Below are 19,435 nucleotides of genomic sequence, written 5' to 3'. Positions count from 1 at the left end.
TCTCAAATTGATCGTATGAGGATCATCGAGTCCAACTCCCTGTTCCTCGCATGACTAAAACTAAGTCATATAACTATAAGCACCATCCAGGTGCTTCTGGAACTCTGAGGGGCTTGGTTTGCAAAGAGAGTGGTTCTAGACTGTTTCACAAGGTTTTCCAAAGAAACCTGTTCCTTCTAACCTCTCTTGCCATCAATCACCACATCCAGGCATCTCAGATTGGATTATATGGTATTACCAATGTAAGAGCCAGGCTTCAGTCATCCTAAACTTCTATATTATGTCAGTGTAAGAGAGGAATTGAAGGCAGGGATTTGGTAAGTCAGTTTCACTTCTGAATTTGTTCAGCTTTGAGATTTCAGTTTAGGTTCATTTCCTCACACTGTGTGAATAAAACACATGTGAATAAGCAGTTAAAAACTTAACTGAACACATAATAAAAAATGTTCTCCTTGAGCTTTCATTTCTAAATCTATTATCTTTCTTAGCTTGGATAATCTTTCCTGAAAGTTTCCTGGGATTATTTGAAAACAATAAAACTTAGTGGATCAGATGTCAGAATCTGGTTCTATGCCTACTTCTGATCAAGACATACCATATAGCCAGGCAGTATCTTTGGAGAAATCATACTTTCCTATTTCTTGGGATCTATGGACAATGACTAACAATTTGGTATTGTTATTCTGGGATCAAGTGTCTTACTTCTTGGATCTACAAATCACCTTACAGTAAAGTCCGAACTGAACTAAACCTAAATTGTATTTGAACTCACAAACTGACTGGTCTGGCCAACAATTGCAGACCAGCTTTCATGGATGTCCTCCCACCAAGTTAGTCTACGATACTCATATGATCTCACACAGATTTCTGTGGGTGCAACAGGGAAAAAATTGGACTGGTACTTTTATTTGTTATCAAATAAAAGCCTATAGTTCAGCAGCAAAAAAACCCAAATCAAACAAGAAACCTGCTGAGTTGTAAACTGTAGGTTATCAGTGTTGTGCAGTCATGAGCTGACTGTGTTACTGCTCTAGGGTAAGAAGTTCTTACCTTTTCTGTAGGAAGTCAAATTAATTTGCCTTCACTGTCTAGTAATCTTGTCAAACAGGAAGAAATTCACATATTGGCCACTCTGCATTACGACGTATTATTTAGAAAGTTGAAAGAGAGAAACAAATGGAAACCCTAGAACATGCATCAGTTGCTGAACTTTCAGCATTCCTGCTAAAAAACCAGTATTGCCCAGATTCCAGCTAAACATCTGAGAACACAACGGATCTTGAGCACTCAGGTTATTTTTGTTAGGGCTGAAACTCCTGTAGGAAACACTGTAACTGGTGACCCAGTAAAGGGTTAAACAGAAGTTGGACTCAAGTTTACAAAGCCATCTGAACTGGCTTCAAGTAGACATGAAACATCTATGCATCTGGAAAACGGAACTTGCAATTGACTTTTCTGTACCATCTGCTCTCAAGAACATTTTCTGCTTGGGAGTTGCATAAGCAAGGAAAAAAAAGCACACAAACAACTTCCTGTACCATGTTTTTGGTCACTTGTAATGGCGCATTACAAAGCAAAGCAGCTAAATATGCACAACTGTGCCTCACTCCAGATGACAACATGTATTATATAAGAGTAATGCCTGACAGAAAGACACTTATTTTAAGATATCATGACACAAAGAGCACCCAAGGGGAAATATTCACTACATGTTAGAGTTGGGGGCAAGTGCCAGGGAGAGTTTTGCCTCCATCTCAAAAGGCCAAGTGTAGTTCAGAAAAATCAAAAAGAGGACTTTTTTTGGCTTATGAAGTAAAATGACAGAACTTGTTGCACCTTCTTCTGTAAAGGGGAACTTAACTTGTAATGAATGTAAGCTTTTTGTTGTTATTTAATGTCACTTTGATGCGTTTTAGATTCAAAATTATTCTTATCCCAAAAGCTTTCAAAAATATAATTTGTTTAGACTAGCTTTGTTTGCCTGTTGGGAAGCCATGGCCTGATTTAATCTTGTATTGTGGCATAAATAAAACAATATCCACAGGAATTAGAGTAGTTTAACCAGAATAAAAATATCTACCTCTCCAAATGAGTCCCAAGCCTTTGAAACTGTGTATGTGTTGGCCTCTCTCTTTCCAGTGACTGCACTAATGGAATTGCATGGAGACATATGGGGAAATCCCAGTACCTGTGCAAACACAGGGAACTGCTGAAGGTGAAGAGGGACGAAAGCCTAGACTGGAGTAGGGTGTGCAGCTAAAGAAGGCAGTTTGCCTCTGCTTTGCTGTATTTTTGAAACTGAAGTTGAGATGAGTTTCCCCACTAATGAACAGACTCAGGCTATCAGTCCACAGCCGTTACCACAGGATCAGCTGGCAGTATAGATCTGACCTGGTTTGGGCAGGGGCACATGATCACATTACTGTTAAATTAGCAAGAGTTTGTATTGCTGCAAGAGAACAGACGATATATAATCTAGCCTGAAGTCAGAGCGGCGCAGACAGGTGATACCTGATCTGATAGAAAGCCTGAGATATAAAGTTAATCCATTTGTTCTGAAAACATTCAAATCAGTATGTGAATTTATCGCAGATTACGCTTTGTGTTACATGGCTACAGTGGGTTTGATACAGTTTTATGACTGAGATCCACTATGCCATCAAACCACAGCTTCAGAAGTTGATTTTGCATGGAAACAACCAATTCTATCAACCTACAGGGTAAATCTGGGGGTGCAAATAGCTCCAGGGGAGACAAAGTCCCCCCATCTGAGAAGAAGACTGTCTTTTTAAAGACGAGCCATGGAAGAATAAAGGGGTTCACTTCCAAATCAGTATCTGTTACTTTCCATGGGCCAAAAGGACTTAGAAAGCCAAATTTTCTTCCTACCTTCAAAACACAGTGGTTTTATTGTTAATATAGGGTTTTTCTAGATAATGGACCCTGAAGTTTAGAATCTGCAAGATTAGATTATTCTCAGGAGACAAGTCCATCTCCAAGAAAACATCTCTGCCTGTGGCAACAAATTCTCAAATTAATGTAAACTGTTTTAAGATTTCAGCTGAATTAAGAAGGTGCACAGTTCATACAGGCCACCTCTGCATGGGAGGGAACATCAATATGCTTTCTGTACCTACAATTCATTAATAGCAAAACTTGGTTCATATCCTCTTTGCTACAGCATCCTTCCTTTCCTGCCTAGCCCCCTTCCTGACTCTAATGCCTTACACCTCCATCCATCAGAAGGACACCACATGAAATTTTGTCCATAATTACATTGGCAAGTCTCCTTTGGGCTTCGTGGAAGTTACATACTCATAAATGGGAGCAGAATTTGGTCCTCTGTCTTTTCAAAAGGAAGACTAACGATCAAATAATTTTCTCACATCTCTGTTTGCACTTTCACAGTCTGGTTACATTGATTTGTGTCTCATAAGTAGACATTTCCTTTGTTGGTTACAAATCAATGTTATAGACCTAGCCTGCCTGCACATTTTCCCCTTCCCTCTTACTGTGAGAAAAACAAAGTGCAGCTTCAATTCTTCTTGCTTTATAAATGTGAATTTCCTTGATGAAGTATGAGAGAAACACAGATAAAATTCCAGTTCTCCCTCAAAAAACAGGAAACGTCTGTGCTTAAATTTCTAATTACCAAGATGCTTTATGGTATGATAAACACCTTTATCATTCCAGTCCTGCCACTGCTTTGTTAACCTAGTTATAATCCTCTCCTTCAGATATCACAAGGTTTCCCAGAGCAATCCAATGTAATATCACAGACAGCTATGACTTCATGGCATGAGTAAGAAAAAAGAGGCAAAGGTTTTAGTCTTCAGCAGGACTGAGCTGCCACACAAATCTCCAGGAAAGGATGGAAAAGAAAAGGGTTTGCAATTGGTGCCTGAGAGGCAATGAGCTTTTTGACTGCAGTATGAAAATACAACAGTGAGGATAGATGGGTATTTTACTACAAATGGATACGCATGATAATAGAAAAGAAGTAGTAAGAAATAGAGCCATCAATAAGAATATACCAAGTAAAAGAAAGTACAGGTGTAAATGTGGAACATATCAGTTTGATTTTCCTTTATTAAAAGAGAAAAAAAGTTTTTTAAAAAAAGTAGAAGCAGCCTCAAATCAATCTCATCAATTTTAATACTATGAAGAAGTTTAATAAGTGACAGTTCCACCAATTTGATGGAGGACTCATGACTGCCGAAATAAAAATAGAAATTTTTTAGAGCAGGCATCAATAATAATAATAATGATAAGGTTTAAAGGATGTGAGATCAAAAAGGAAAAGAAAAATTTTACAAATATGAAACAAGGCTTGCTACACTGCCATCACCACCATCAAAGAACATCCTCAGAAGTCAAAAGGGAATTCTATTTATTTTAAAGAGCAGCACTAGTAATCAGGAAATCTGGGTCCTACTTACACCTCTTCTGGGGAATCTATGCTTGGCCTTGAGAAAGATATTTCAGTGCTCTGTGCTTCATCTTCTCTGTAAGGCCAATCAAGATAATAATAGCTCTACTTCGCAGGCATCTTCTAAAGCTTAACTCATGGGTGCTGAGCAAAGACCTTTAAGGTATTTATGTAGAAACTATACATGGAAGGAAACACAAAAAAGAATGTAAAGATTTGGGAAACACTTGAAAAAGAGATTCCACAGCTCAACCACTTCCTGGAAATCAAAAGAAAAGAACAAATAACTTCCTTTTTTGTATTTTATTTCCAAAGGAAGTGTAAAGCTTCCCAGCTAATTGGCAAAGAAGTTGCCCCTGCAAACATCATCATACAAGTGGTAACAGGGAGCCCTGGCTGGCTGCATCCTTAAAAACATTGCGTACACGTGCCTGTGTTATCCCAGTGAGGTAACACCATTCTGCTGGCCTGATAAAAACAGAGATGAGGAGAAGTTACGACTACTTGGAGAGTTGTCTATTTGCACAGACTCTTGACAGCAGCAGTTCAGGCGAGAAACCATATTGCTCTAAGACTCTGGGCACCAACCATTCGGTCTCTCTGTTCCACCAATCCACAACCTTAGGCAACTACCTTTTTTGCTTGTGTTTAAAGTAGGCCTGGCTTTCTAAAAATTTTGAGTTTTCTAATAGTAGATGTGGTGGAATAGGCCTTGATAGAGTAAACTCATAAACTAAATCAGAAGGAAAGAAAAAGAGATAAAAAATAAGAATGCTAAAATGAAGAGAATTATAAAAACAAAACAAAATTATTCTGATTTAATACAACTTTGATACAACTTTTCCAAACCATTTTACTTAGACATAAATGACAAACAGAAGACACAAAATACCATGAGTCAGATCTGCAGAATCAAATAGCTTCATTGATGTTTGTCACAACTTTTGTCTCTAGTAATAGTTAAGAAAGAACTCAAGAGCCAGAACTGTCCAAACTCTGGTTAGTTTACTGATTAAGAATATATCTACCAAAAACCCAAAGCAGTGATGTGTTACCAAACCAAAAGGACTACCACAACTATGTTCATCTACAGGACACAGAGAACTCAAAATGCATTCCAATGCAAATATATTTATAGCTGCTTATTTATAGCATACGGTGCCTTCCACTGTATTCTGCATATTTTTCTTATCTTGCACTATCAAAGTTAGCAGACAGTGGAAAGGTATGTATCTTTTTCTTATCATATCCTGAACAGGCTTTGCTAACAAGGACATAAATTCTGTCTTTTCAATACTAAGCTACAATTAGGACGGAGGTCACGACATCGCAGTTAGCACAAAGGTCACAAGTAGTATTGCTACTCAGGGGGTTCCATGCTAGAGCTAAGCATGAACCCAAAGCACTCTGGGCATACAGAAATGAAAAAGCTTTTTTATGTCTGCATATATGCATGTCAAGAGTAAACATTTAATGAACAATGATAACAAAAAACCCCCATGTTCATAAGCATAACAAGGATCAAAATATTTAACTGTCAGATGGACAAGGTAGGTTTACCTGGTGGAGAGCACTGTAGGTAAATGAAGTCTTGCCTCTTACATTTCATGCATTTTAAGAAGCTGCTCAGATTATTTGTTTACTTTAACCAGATGTCAGTTCTTTTGACAGTAAGTGCTAGAACAAAATTTGTAGTGGAATGCATACACCTCCAAAAATTCCAAAATATCTCAACAGGTTGTTTCTTTTTGGTTCTTTTTATATGGATAAACATCAAAAGGTGAAATATCTGGGCATTATTCACCCAAAGACTGGGAAGAAGTACCCAGAACGAGCATTTTGCTGCAGGTGCATGTTACTTTAAAACCTAGTCTCATGAAGACTCACTACAGGACAATATGATTCACTTACCCAAGCTTCTACAAAAAAGCCTTGGATAGACTTAGGTAACTAAAGCTGAGTGCCTGTTTTTGCACATCGGAGTAAATAGCCTCAAAAACTCAGCCCACAGGATTGGCTCTGAGAGCAGGGGGAGCTGAACTGTTAACTGCAGTATCCAAAACACACGAACCATGAGAGGATTATACTGAGCTCTGTGACAACTACACTTGAGGAAAATGAGGGAGGAAAGGGGCTGAAGGAACATGAAAGGAAAATGAACAAATTCAGATCAATGGAACAGACCTGGAGGCTTCTAAAGAGGATCTTTTAAAGAGCCACAGACAATGGCCACAGTCTAGACTGAACACACAGAGAAAAGTCAAGACAAATCATCACCATTAAAAGCTAAGTAATCACATCACATAACAGCAAGATTACAGCAATAGTATCTCTGTCTCTGCTCTGATGTGAAATCACCTGGAATGTGAGATTTGTTTCTGGGCACCTCCTCATCAGAGTGATTGGAGAGAGTTCAAAGAGCTGCCATATAAATGACCAGAGTGGTGGAAAGACTGAGCTATTAGGGAAAGAAATGAAGAACTACACCTGCAATACCCCAGTTACAATGCCAATGACTATTGGATGAAGGGAAAGGTATGAAAACAAGCTTCATATAATTGAAAGGTGCAAATGCCAAAAACAAAAAAGAGAAAAAAAAGAAGCAAAAAGGGAAAGAATAGAGGGTAGATAATAATAAAAAGGTGTAGAGATAAAATCAAGATCAGTAACATAAAGCTGACATTCCAAAGAGCAAATAGCATAAGCCTGAAGAGTAATATACTTAGGGAAGGAACTGAAGTTTGACTGTGTATTTAAAACTGATCTAGACAAAACACTAGACATGTGATGCACACACCATCCTTCACTGGCCCTGGGAAGATGGGCTGAGCAGGTCTTGATTGTTTTTCCAGTTTGATGACTCCAAGGTACACTCTGTTTTTGTGGCCTAAAAGCCATCTGTAAAAATATGGAAACCCATGAAACACACTTTGGCAGGTTAGAAGATGATTAACCAGAAGGAGACTAAATTCATGTTCATTGGATAATCTTGTGAATTAGGCAGAGCTGTATATGAAGAAAGAAGTAAAACAGCAAGAAGCAAAATCTAGCCAGTTGAGGAAAGGACTTTTAGCATCAGACAGTACGACGAGGAATAGCCACACAGCAGAGTGGATAAATAATCCATTGCATAAAAAGAGAATAGCATGTATGGATCAGGCAACAAGATGTGACAATGGAACTGGGGAAATGACTTCAAAGGATATGTGACCTCCTGAACCATGAGTTGACTAGGCTATGGAAAGTTTAAATGCTTGCATCACAAATCCGGAAACCTGATTGTGCAAAAAGGGAGCTAGGCTCTCTAGAAAGCATCCTAAGAAAGTCAGTAACAGACAGAGTGAGCCTTGAACCTTTCCATACTATTGAATGAATATAAGAAAATAGAAGAAAAAATAATACTCCACTTACTTGAGTATTAAAACACTGCAAAAAGCTGCACACACAGACAAAAAGTATATTAAAGTCATGCAAGGGGTGGCAGTGGAGGGAGTGCAAGTGTCTAGACAAGATGAGGTGAAACACTGCTGTCACTTCCCATCCATAAACCCCCAGCAGCAAGGAGTGCAGACAGGAAAACCACCAGCTAAACCTGAGACATAGAAATTATTACATTTCTGACTGATTTCAGCTTGCACTGGAAATAATCCTTAGTTACTCTAACTGGAAAGTAAAGGACTTATGGGTGAAAAGCAAGGGGCAGGTGGAGACAGAAATAAACTTGTTTTTATTGACAGTTTAAAGTGGTGGTGTTATCAAAGAGAAAAATTAGGTTAATGATATCTTCATTTGAGTTGTGTCTCTTTTTATGTTTTTTGGAAGCAAGGGAAGAAAAGACAACGTCCTTTGGACTAGAGACACTAACTGATTTAACTCTTCTATGCTTACTTCAGATTTGGTGCTGCCACATAGCCCTGACAAGGCAGCACCTTCCCAACACTGCTAGCTTGGCCTGAGGTCTTATGAGTACAGCTCTGCTGACTGTCAGATCCTTCACGTTGTGAAGGAAAAACATCTCATGGAGTTTCATGATACAGAGATCATACTGGCATCTGAGTTATTCTTCTGCTAATATTCCTTGTTGGTCAAGTATGACACCCAGAAGACTCTTTCCCTTTGCTCTACCTTCAGGAGCACATAACTTCTTCGAAGATGCATTTTGATGCTGAATTTGAAGTTGAGCTGGTTGTACCAGCAATGGTGCTTCCTGCACAAAATGGTAAACATAAATGCAGCACTGATTACTTTGCAAATCATGCCCTAAAGCTCGAGGTCCAATGAAACAGTGATTTTAGAGGCAATATCAGATAAGGTATTCTCATTACTCCCCAGGCCATTGCAAAAAATTACTCCCCAATCCCTGCAAAAATTTATGATTTAAAGAAAGATTGGTTGTCTCCGCTCATAACCCAACTCTACAAACAGCTGTGCTGGTATGAGTGGGGGAATTGTGCAATGTGTTGGCAAATCTGAGCAGCCAAAGAGGGAAATTTTTTCAGCTGGTTTGGTCCCTGAAGCTCATGTGTCGACAAACCACAGCCTGTGCACCTTATTAGCTTTCTGCAGGTCCCTGCTAACTAATGGTATGTACCTGTCCATCTGCAGAGCCAAAAATAGCTACTTTTAAAGAACAGAAAGGAATTCCTGCTGAGCCTGACAGAAGACAAGCCCACCATGTGTCTGCCTTGTGTGGAGTCCTGTGACAAAGGTGGCTTGAGGCAGTGCATTTATTTTCCAGCTGATGTGCACTGATAACCTGACCTCTACACTTACAAGATTTGTGTAATATTTCATCACTTACCTCAGCTTCTACTGGCCCCATATTCTAAACCCCCATGTACGTCACAAAGGACCTTCCAAGCAGCTGACAGACAAAACACTTCTGACATCCATTCTGGGTAGGATAACACTTAAATATGAGAAGGAAATACAATGCTGCTCACTCCCCCAAGTGCAAGCTAATTTTAAAGTTAATACTGTAAGTCCTTATTGATACAATGTTTTAATTACCTTCAGCCCGTCCAAACCAGCTCTCCTAGCTCTGTGTGTACTGCTGATATGACTGACAGCTGAGAGCTTTTCTAAACACCAAGCATAACATTGCAGTCACTAGCGACTCAAACTGCCTAAAATGGTGTGATTTTTATCACTTTGACAAAACTTATGACAACTCTCTTTAAGTGTAAAGGGATTTTTAAAATTTACTAAGATTTATAAAATAAGCCTACCTAAAAGTTTGATGTGTGTATGCAAATTATCTTCAACATCACAGTCTACAACTTCCTCGTGGGAGGAGGAGGAGAGGCAGACACTGATCTCTTCCCTGTGGTGACCAATGGCAGGATCTGTGGGAATGGCCTGAAGTTGTGTCAGGGGAAGTTTAGGTTGGGCATTAGAAAAAGATTCTTCACCCAGAGGGTGTTTGGGCACTGGAACAGGATCCCCAGGGAAGTGGTCACAGCACCAAGCCTGACAGAATTCAAGAAGTGTTTGGACAATACTCTCAGACACAAGGTGTGACTCTTGAGGGGGGGTCCTGTGCAGGGCCAGGAGTTGGACTCAATGATCCTTGTGGGTCCCTTCGAACTTGGCATATTCTGTGATTCTGGTATATACAAAGAACAGTCTGCCTTTGCCTTATACCAACACTAAAAAAGGTCTCTTCGCTCACAGAAACAAGCTTGGCCCTCCTTTTCTCAGTTTACACAGCCTTCCACTCAAGCCTGGGAAAACAGATAGGGCTTTCCCCCCCAAATATAACAATATTTGATTTTCTCTGAGGAAGGGTATACCAATGTAGCCAGTGAGATAAGGCATGCAAGACAATCAATGGCAGAGCTAATCAGGCTAATTCAGCTGTTAAGAAAGCAACCAAACCCCACAAAGCCCCTCAAAGGTCAAAAAGCATCTCCTAGATTATGCCTGAGAATGACCTGGAAGTCAGCGTCATCCAAAGAGTGTTAACATATTAAATTCAGTGGCAGAAAAAATTTTATGCAAGCAAGAACTTGCTCTGTAGATGAGCTGAAGTTTTTAAACCCTCCCCCACAGAGACAATCATAGTAGGATTCACAATGAGAAAGGTCTTATTACAATTCCCCACCAGATACTAATGCAAACAACACCATGTGTCTATATTCAGAAAGCATCTACATTTCTGACAAGTCTAAGATTTCTGAGACCAGAGCAACAAAAGACAGTCAAATGCAAGTAAGTCTTAATTTCCAAATACAGGTATCTTGACACCCAAAGGGTGCAAAGTTTTTTGGTTTTTTTTTTCTGGCTCACAGAGTATTAGGTACTAGAATATCTAATCTCTATTTTATGTCTGATTCAGTTCCTGCTAAAATAAGAGATGCTGGTGGACCCAAATGGGAGTCTAGGACATTTCAAAAAAATTTAGCCATTATTGGGCTTGGCTGGCTATGATACATAAAGATGATTTTTCAGGCAGAACCAATGAGCATGGCTCCACCCAATGCAAACTGTGGTCCTGCTAGAGCAGTCCCTTTAGTAGAGACCTGTACACCCTCCCCTGTGTACCTGACCGTCTGTATATTGCCAGTGTAGGTGCACCTACTGCTGGTGCAACAGATGTTAAAGCAGGAAAACCTGACTCCCAGGGCAGAGGATTAATGGGGCATTAACATCAAGGCCCCAGTTGTGACCATTTAAATGCTAACAGCCATAAGTAAGTTATCCAAAACACGAGCTTACAGTGTGTGCCACTAGAACTTTACTATAGGACATTTGGGGCCAAAACTTGCCCCAGGACATGCATGAAGTCATCCCGATGATGCTAAGGGAAACCCATGTGCTATATAATAAAAAGCAACTGATTCTAAATAGGGCTATTTTAAATCAGAATGTAACAGGTTATCTTTTACTGAACAGTCCCTTTACTATTTACATTAAGAAAAATTAATCATGTCACAGTTGCCTGGATTCATCAGCTGGGCTTTAGTTTATATTCTTCACTAACATTCCCAGAAAAATGGTTAAAGAAAAGCTTGGTTTTAAAGCCTAGCAGGTTGAATTAATGTTCTGTTAAATCTGGCAGATTTTGTCCATGGTTCTTTATTGACCCTTGTATTTCCCCTTTTGACACGGTTGTGATGCACCTTTTCCCATCCAAAGTTCACTTCACGGTCCAGAGATGTTTTTTGACTGAGGAGAGTGTATTTTCACCTTCTCTTCACCTCCCAGAGCAGTATTTCAGGGCCCATCATGAGGTGTGCCATTAAAGCTAAAGCATGCTCATGGCTCCTCTCATATTGCGGCAAACAGATCTGTGAGATTTCAAATCTGCTGAGCAGCAGCAGGTAAACACAGCTTTTGTTTTAGCAGCTCAGTTACAGCTAAGTGAGCATCTGCCCTGGCTGTACACAATAAACCTTCTATTTCAGAGGAGTATAATTGTCATTGCATTTTGTTGTCCTTTGAAACTTGGAGCAGGACGCTTCAGCCTGAGGGTCCACTTCAGACTTTAAGGCACTAAAAACCCCACATCCTTGACTGCTTACTATCATATGCAATTACTGATATCTGTGTAAAATGGAAAGAAAATATCACACTATGTAAAGCCTCAAATGATCACCTGGCTTGGGATTCATACACAAGAGGCAAAGCCACAGAAATTCAGTATTGTTACGTGGCTGTGGCACGTGCTATGTGCAATATACTGAGTAAAACTCTGCTGTCACTTTAAAGATTTTCTTATTCCTGTTGACAGGTTAGGAGGCTCTAGAGAAGTGTCTTATCAGATGCCACTTTTCAGTTTTAATGAAACTTTCTGCAAAGTGGGAGTTGAGCTGCCTCCATATGCCACTTCTCTTCTAGGAACTTCACTTGAAGTTATGGACCTGCTTCCTTATATGCAGCCCTTCATTTCCCCCCCAAAAAAGACTTTTATATCAGGAATATATATATATTTTCTTCAAGAATATATATTTTCTTCAGGAAATGCATTAGCACTTCTTTCTGGTTTATGTCTCAACGCATGGCACAGAAGGAACTTTGAAAGCAAATCTGTGGTGAAATTCAAGACAGGAATGTAGCATGTATGTGTTCAGAACAGAGTTTCCATGGTATGAAGACTGCAAAGTAATCGGCAACTGATCCAAAATCTTAGAATGAGCAATTTGTGGCAATTTCTTCTAGGTAAAGTTATCTATAGCATGTAGGGAACAAACACATACATGCATACATGTCTTTGACAAAAATACCCAACCTCTTGGTACACACTGACATTGCATGGCATATGTGTAAGACTTAAATAAAATGTTTGGGGCCCACGCTAACTTTGATTTGTAGAGCTTTGAGTCATGCAGCCCATGCTAATGTTACTCTACGCTGCTATGAATACAGAGAAGAATTTTTACGACCAGCTCGGTGTGTTACACTCATAACTCTCATTTTATTTCAATTTAAATTGTGTGTTTAATCTCTTTTGAAGGTTTCAAAGATCCTATCCACCTCTTTTTTTGGGCACAGGATCTCATGAAAGCATGCATTGTAAATTCCATTCCACTGTGTTCCTCCCTTTTCCACACTTTTCTTTCTGCCTGTCCCTTTATCTGCCTTTTCTGGTCTCTCTTTACTAATTTCTAGTAATTCCTTTAGCCTGCCACCTGTTCTCTGCTTTCACGTATATATTTTGTAATACTGTCTAACACACATCTTTTCCCTGCTGTTCCTACTTAACTCTCCTGGTACCATCAATGTTCCATGCCACCACAGTACCAGGATTGTAATTTGTGTGTTTACCTTTGCCTTCCATTTACTAGGATAAACTCCCTCTGTCTCACACCTTCACCTTTAGTTAACTCTGATTTCCTATCCTCTTCAATTCCTGCCACTCCGGAAAAGGCAGGAGGAGGAATGAAGTGCTTGTGGAGGCAGTGCTGGCTGTCACAGATTGACAATGAGCATGGTGCCTCCAAGCGCCGAGATGCCGCAGTTTGTAGAGTGCAGTGAGACCTTGCTGCCCGGTACGCCCTCCTTGATTGAACAGACATTTGGAGTGTGGCTGCCGATCACTGTTAGCCCAGTGATTCCCTGCATTCTCCTCACTTCCTTCTCCCAAGCTGTCAGACTGGCAAGGCTCAGGAGAAATCACAGGTTTCTTAATTGCATTTGTGCCTGCACAGAAAGAAAACTTAAATACAGGCTGGTCAGATCTGTACAGATGATGGAGAATATTTTGCTCCATTCTGCATTAGTGTGGGCTCTTTGATTTGTGCCTGGCAGCTTCCTTGTTCCTGAGGACAGAAAGATAAACTGTGGCTTTGTATGGATGGGGAATATGACAAAGCAAAAGGAGAGAAAACGAAATTCATTACATTTATCTGTGCAAACATTTTCTTGTACATTTTACATATCGAGCCCACTCCATGAGCACATTTATCCTGGATGGCTCTACCTTGAATTTATAGAAAAAGCTTGTTCCTACATATACACAGTCAGATTGGAGCCCTTTACTGGTGGTGATCAGTCTGTCCAGACTCTTCTGACTGCTCCTTGCTCAGAGTCAAAGCATCCTGCGCTGTTTTCAATGGCTATTTAAGTGGTGAGTGGGCTTTGGCAACCAGGCAGTCCAGAGGGAACGTGCAGCAGCCGCAGGCAAGTCTGACTGTGAATCCGACTCAAAAGTGGTCAAATTTTCCTTTCATTGCACAGGATAGACTCACCTTTAAGAGGTCATTTTCTAGTCAAACCAAAGACAAAAGTTGACTTAATCAAGATGGTCCAGTGACTCTTGGGAATCCCAGTGCCGTTAGTGATCGGAGAGAAAGCAGAAGCCACAGACAGTCCTTCCCCAGGTTTTGGGTGGCTTTATGGGCAGCCTTAGTTTATTTGGCTCAGTGTCTCACAATTACTGAAATAACAAGTTGCTTTCTTCTTTTTATCGCAAAGTCTCATGGGAAGCTTGATTTGCATACAGTGACTCAGAAAGCTGCCTGCTAAGCTGCACGTACTGTATGTCTGTCTGGAACAAGTCAGAGTAATTTGTCCTCTTATTTACAGCAGCCTATTTATAACAGTACGGAGATGACCCAAGGATACACCAAGTCCACCCTCCAAATACCCAGAAAGGGGCTTTTCACGCTCATCACAAAGCCACTAGAATACTATAGCTCCCTCAACTCCTCCTTCCAAATGAAGATGATCTCCAAGGGCAACGGGGAGTGGAGTGGATTAGAGCAGGTTTTGATGAAATACATCAGCAAGAACATTTGTTGTGTCATGATCACAGTAAGAATCCACCTATCCCAAGATGATACAAAGCCCAAAGGACGGAGGACAAGTGTCCTTGAATACCTATGGATTATGGTATCCATTATTACTGTTTTCCCCAGAAATAAGATGTTTGCAAAGGGTAATGAGTGATGCAGACGGTTGATCTGCAGGTTTCAGGATTTTTGTATAATGGTTTCCAATGCCCAAAACTCCTAGAAAGGAATCTATAAAGTCACAACCTTTCTCAATCAGATAATTTAATCTCCTAATAATATCAGTTTCAGAAAGCACCATATATCATGCATGTAGAAGCAACAGACCTGTAATGAATCATATATGTGTATTCTAAATTAATTTTTCACAGGAGTAATTTTAAGCGTCCTATATTAGCATCTCCTGCTGGCTAAGGTTTCCCCCCAAGAATAAGATTAACAATTCTCCAACCTGTGCACCTTCAAACAACTGCTTCTTCCCAGACAAGGAAACAGTTTTTCTTCTCTGTTAGAGATATAATATTCTTCATTAGAACTGCAGAAGCCTAAGTCTTTATCCAAAATTTTGTCTCATGTACAATTTCTATTTTGCATTAGAAGAAGGTCAGTGTCACTGCTCTGGAGAAGAGAGCAGGTTTCTTAATAAGGCTTATCATGCTTATTTTTGACCCTGTTACCAGACTGAAATTAGTGACTATACTATATCACATATTTAATATACAAATATAAACATGTATGTCTGCACACACGCCCATCAAACAGTTATACATATTCATGCATGCATATGTGCAAACAACTCTTTAATTTTATTTTTACATATATATATTTACACACGTTTGTATAAATACTTATACATACACTCGCATATGTAACCTGTAAGCATTTTACACTCAGAGCACTTCCTAATCTTTCTGATGTCTCTTTCGTGATATCTAAAGTGTTTGGCTGAACAGCAGTTTTGATTCCTGGAGAAATGATAAACAAAAGGCGTGAATTTTGCAATTCATGATGGAAAGAAACAGAAGAATTCTGTATCGAAGCAATACAATCCCTTTGATTTTCAAGGAAGATATGCAGAACGGGGTTAAAGGTGGCTTGTAAGGTCCTGAGAGATCAGCGATGCTACTTACAGCAATACTACGTACAGAAGAGCCATATATGTAATTTTTCAATTATTCTAACATATGTTTACAGCTTTCCCTATCTCTAAGGCTGGTCATGAAGGATTGGTAGAGTTGACTGTACAACTGATGCAGAATGGAAAAATTTACTCCCTTTTTATTTTTGGTACCTAAGTCTCAATCTTTTCTAGTCATGTTTTTGTTCAGTTGTGTGAGCTGAACAGTCTGGATAAATGGTACATATACCTTTGGCAATACATGAAGGATTCATTTTTTTTTGCCATTTGTTATTTATACTATGCGTCTGGCCATCTAAGTCATATGCTTCCTGTTTTTAACTGAATGACAAACTTTTCAAGCAGGAGGACAGATTCCAAGTGATGCAGAAGTGCTCATAACCACAAAAATCTTCACCTGAACATTTTGAAAATGTTCATTAGGAGAGAAATACGGCAGAATAAAATAGAATCTGGACAAGTATGCGCAGATGCCATTTTGTAGTGCTTTGCCAGGCCTAAGATAAAAGACTCAAAATACAAATAGGTGAAATAAGGAACTCTTAATAGTTTCGCAAATGGTTTTACTTTAAAAAGAATTGCATGTCATGAGTTAGAGACTGGCATTAAGATTTTATGACATTAATTTGGGAAGACTTACTAACTTTTCAGAGATTTTACTTTCCAGGAAAGTGATTCTCCCAAAGTTTAAAGATGTTATGCCAGGTGTCAAACATTCTCTAGCTATATCACAGCAGTAAGAACAGAAACCTTCCCACTAATTACTTGGTTTAACCTGTGGGTGCATTTTGTTGTTTTCTGGCCATCTCACTTCAGGTCCTTGAGCCTTCTCCATCCAGAAAGAGTGGGAGAGAAGTGGAGGTAACAAATATGATTACTGGTTGAGAGCAATATAAAGCTCTCTCTTCCCAGAGAAAAGATGTGTTCAGTAGTATGTGACAGTAGTATGTGACAGTAGTGGCAGGCAGCAGGAAAAATACATCTTGGAGTACAGGGAGTTTAAATGATTACTCCTTGGCCTTGGGCAGCCTTTAGACCCACTTGTGCTATGGTCCCTCAGCATTTCAAGAACAGAGCTGGCAAAGAGCTGCTTTCCCATGATGCAAAAGAGCAGCTCATGCCAGAAAAACACCACCTGGAGTGGGCATATGAGCGGTGGGCAGTGGGGGCTGGCTCCTGGTGCTTTGGACAGAGGAGTCAGAAAGGGTTCTGCTTGGGGGAACACCACCAAAACCATCATAAATGTGAACTTGTCTCTTTATAGTTACGTAGAGTGATCGAACTATTTTCTTGTGCCCATTAACATATTGACAGCTGTTATGAACAGAGGCTATCTTAGACACTGTGGCTTGGAAGGAAAACAATGGAGAAAAATGTAGAAGATCAACTCCAAGCTGTCAACAATGATTTTCATTGCAAGACCTTCAAAATATTTTGTCTCACAAAATCCTTGTAAGTTACTGAAGTGCTAGTATTCCTATCTTACAGGCTAGAAACTAAGGCTTGTTACTTGCCAGGGTCACAAAAGAAAATAATATGCAAAAATTTGAAAATCAGACTTTAGAATTCCAAGTCAGTGACATAACTATTGGAATAGTCACACTGTCCACTTCGGGATTTAAGACCCTACAGACCTCCTGCCCTCTCGCATAATTAAACTGGACCTTGAAGCTTTGTAATTTCTCATTAGGTTTTGTCCTGTGATTTTACTTAACAAATATTTTGTTTTGAATACTTTTTTCTCCGCCAAGTTACTTCCACTATTCCTGTTCCACCTTTGATTTTCCTTCTGCATCCACTTGGTTGCAATTGAGATCAGTAGAAGCTGCTGTGCTAGAACTCCCAGGAGTCAGAAAAACCCCACCAAGGATTTTTAAACTTCTATCTTCTCCCTTTGTTTCATTGAATTGCTTAAAAATTCATGCACCATGCAAAGTTTGAGTCTAGTTTTGCCATAGGCAGCACAGACTATATTTTGTTACAGCAACATTTTCTGGTGCTGTCAAGGGGGGCACTTCTTCCTATTGCATTGTGCACTTCTGATTTCCTGAATGCTCAGAGACCACTGGATATTTATTGAGTCTTTCATAAACCTGAACTCCTTGTCTACATCAAGATTCACTTTCACAGACCAGTTCAGAGCATGGCTGTTCCCCAGTCCTGTATCTCCTTTCCTCTTTTCTCTGACATTCAGTCTTCAAGAGGTGTTACTGGTTGTGTTTTCCCCTCAACTCTACTGCCTTGTGCTTGGTGGCAGAGCTGTCACATGCAGCTGAGGTCACGCTGACCCCATAACTGAGCAATCTTGTATGCCAGCAGCAACAGTAGACCGAGAACATCTCAGTTAGGTGTCGTAAAACGTGAAGTGTGTCTGGCAGCCACAAACCTCATTACATCCCTAGCAAAGGCTTCATACAAAATGATGCTCCCCTGATGCAAGAACCTCGTCTTCCCATATTTCTTTACAACTTCAAGTACAATCCTAGAGCCAAACTGATAGCATGTGAGAAGTAGGCTGAAGGCTCTTTTCCTGATGGAGACAAATTGTGAGTGCTAGCTACTTTCAATACCATGCTCACTGTGCTTTGGCATTTAGAGACATCCTTAAGCATGGATTTCTTGGTTTCTATTGTTTGTATGTTCTGCCCCAATGCTATTTCAGTGTACATTTTAATGACTGAATTTATTATATAGCTCACTGCACAAAAATTTCAGTTACATTATTAAAAACTCCCTAGTACTGATTTTTGGATCAGATATTTCCTGCATGTATTTTGAATCCACTGTTGGTTATTGAGTAGCTTTTCTTAATTTTTTTTTTTTTTTTTTGTTCTTGGTCCTGTCTGGGAATAAAGACTAATATGGGTCTGCCCTCAGCACTGCTACCTTTTTTTTCCTCCCCTGTATTCCAGACTACAGCACAGACCTCTCTTAAACCCAGAGAGACAAGATAAGCCTTTTCTGCCTGGCAGCATTTCAGAGACATTAAGTGTAAGAGAGAAGGTAAGTAATTCACCATGCCTCCCCATTTCTGTAATGGGGGAGGACATCTTGATACATTTACAATACTCCTTTGGGGATATTTCATCAGTTATATCTAACTCTAATGGACAAGAATTGATTTGAACTTTCTACTTAGTGCAGAGCTGTAAACAGCTTCACTCCAGGTTGCAGAAATGAACTAGTGTTTTGTAAAATTGAGAGAAATTTGGAAAACTTCTGCGTTGATCTATTAAGTAACCTAGTAGCTGAATGATCCAGGGGTTACTAACTTGTCTTTTCAATTTTAATAACAGAGAGAGCAATTGCTAACCTAGATGATAAAATTTTTTGTTCTAACATCTCTCTTCCATTTTTGTCAGGGTATTGGCATTTAAACTATTTCATTTCAACTTTCCATTGAGATTTGTCAAATCAGGATAGAATCTGAGAAGGTATTTTTATTGTTCTATTTGATGTCAGATGCTTATTTTTGTAGTTCTCAGGGCAAAAAGTCCAGAGAACTCTTTGTCCTGCTGTAGTAATATCTGCTAATGTTTGAAGTCTATCAAAAAATAGCATCCAAGGCTCTTGGGGTATTCCCCCCACCATCAAGTTTTCTATTGGTTGGTACCTTAGGCAGTTTTATTCCTGGGC

General features: G+C 39.6%; 1 protein-coding gene across 20 annotated transcripts in view; it reads right to left on the bottom strand.

The window, feature by feature from the left end:
- The window catches only part of ZBTB20 (zinc finger and BTB domain containing 20), a 477,688-nt gene that overhangs the window by 44,454 nt on the left and 413,799 nt on the right, over window positions 1-19,435 (bottom strand). Inside the window, exon 1 of one of the 20 annotated variants that reach the window (XM_032678462.1) lies at window positions 9,103-9,542. The exons of 16 other annotated variants lie outside the window; for them this stretch is intronic. The gene's annotated coding sequence lies outside the window, so the exon portion shown is untranslated. 3 more of the 20 variants (XM_032678466.1, XM_032678465.1, XM_032678461.1) reach the window with 3 other exon arrangements.

This window comes from Chiroxiphia lanceolata, chromosome 2 (assembly GCF_009829145.1).
Source record: "Chiroxiphia lanceolata isolate bChiLan1 chromosome 2, bChiLan1.pri, whole genome shotgun sequence".
NCBI classification, from domain to species: Eukaryota; Metazoa; Chordata; class Aves; order Passeriformes; family Pipridae; genus Chiroxiphia; species Chiroxiphia lanceolata.
The sequence above is the reverse complement of the archived record's forward strand: the minus strand, read 5'-3'. Positions and strand labels throughout refer to the sequence as shown.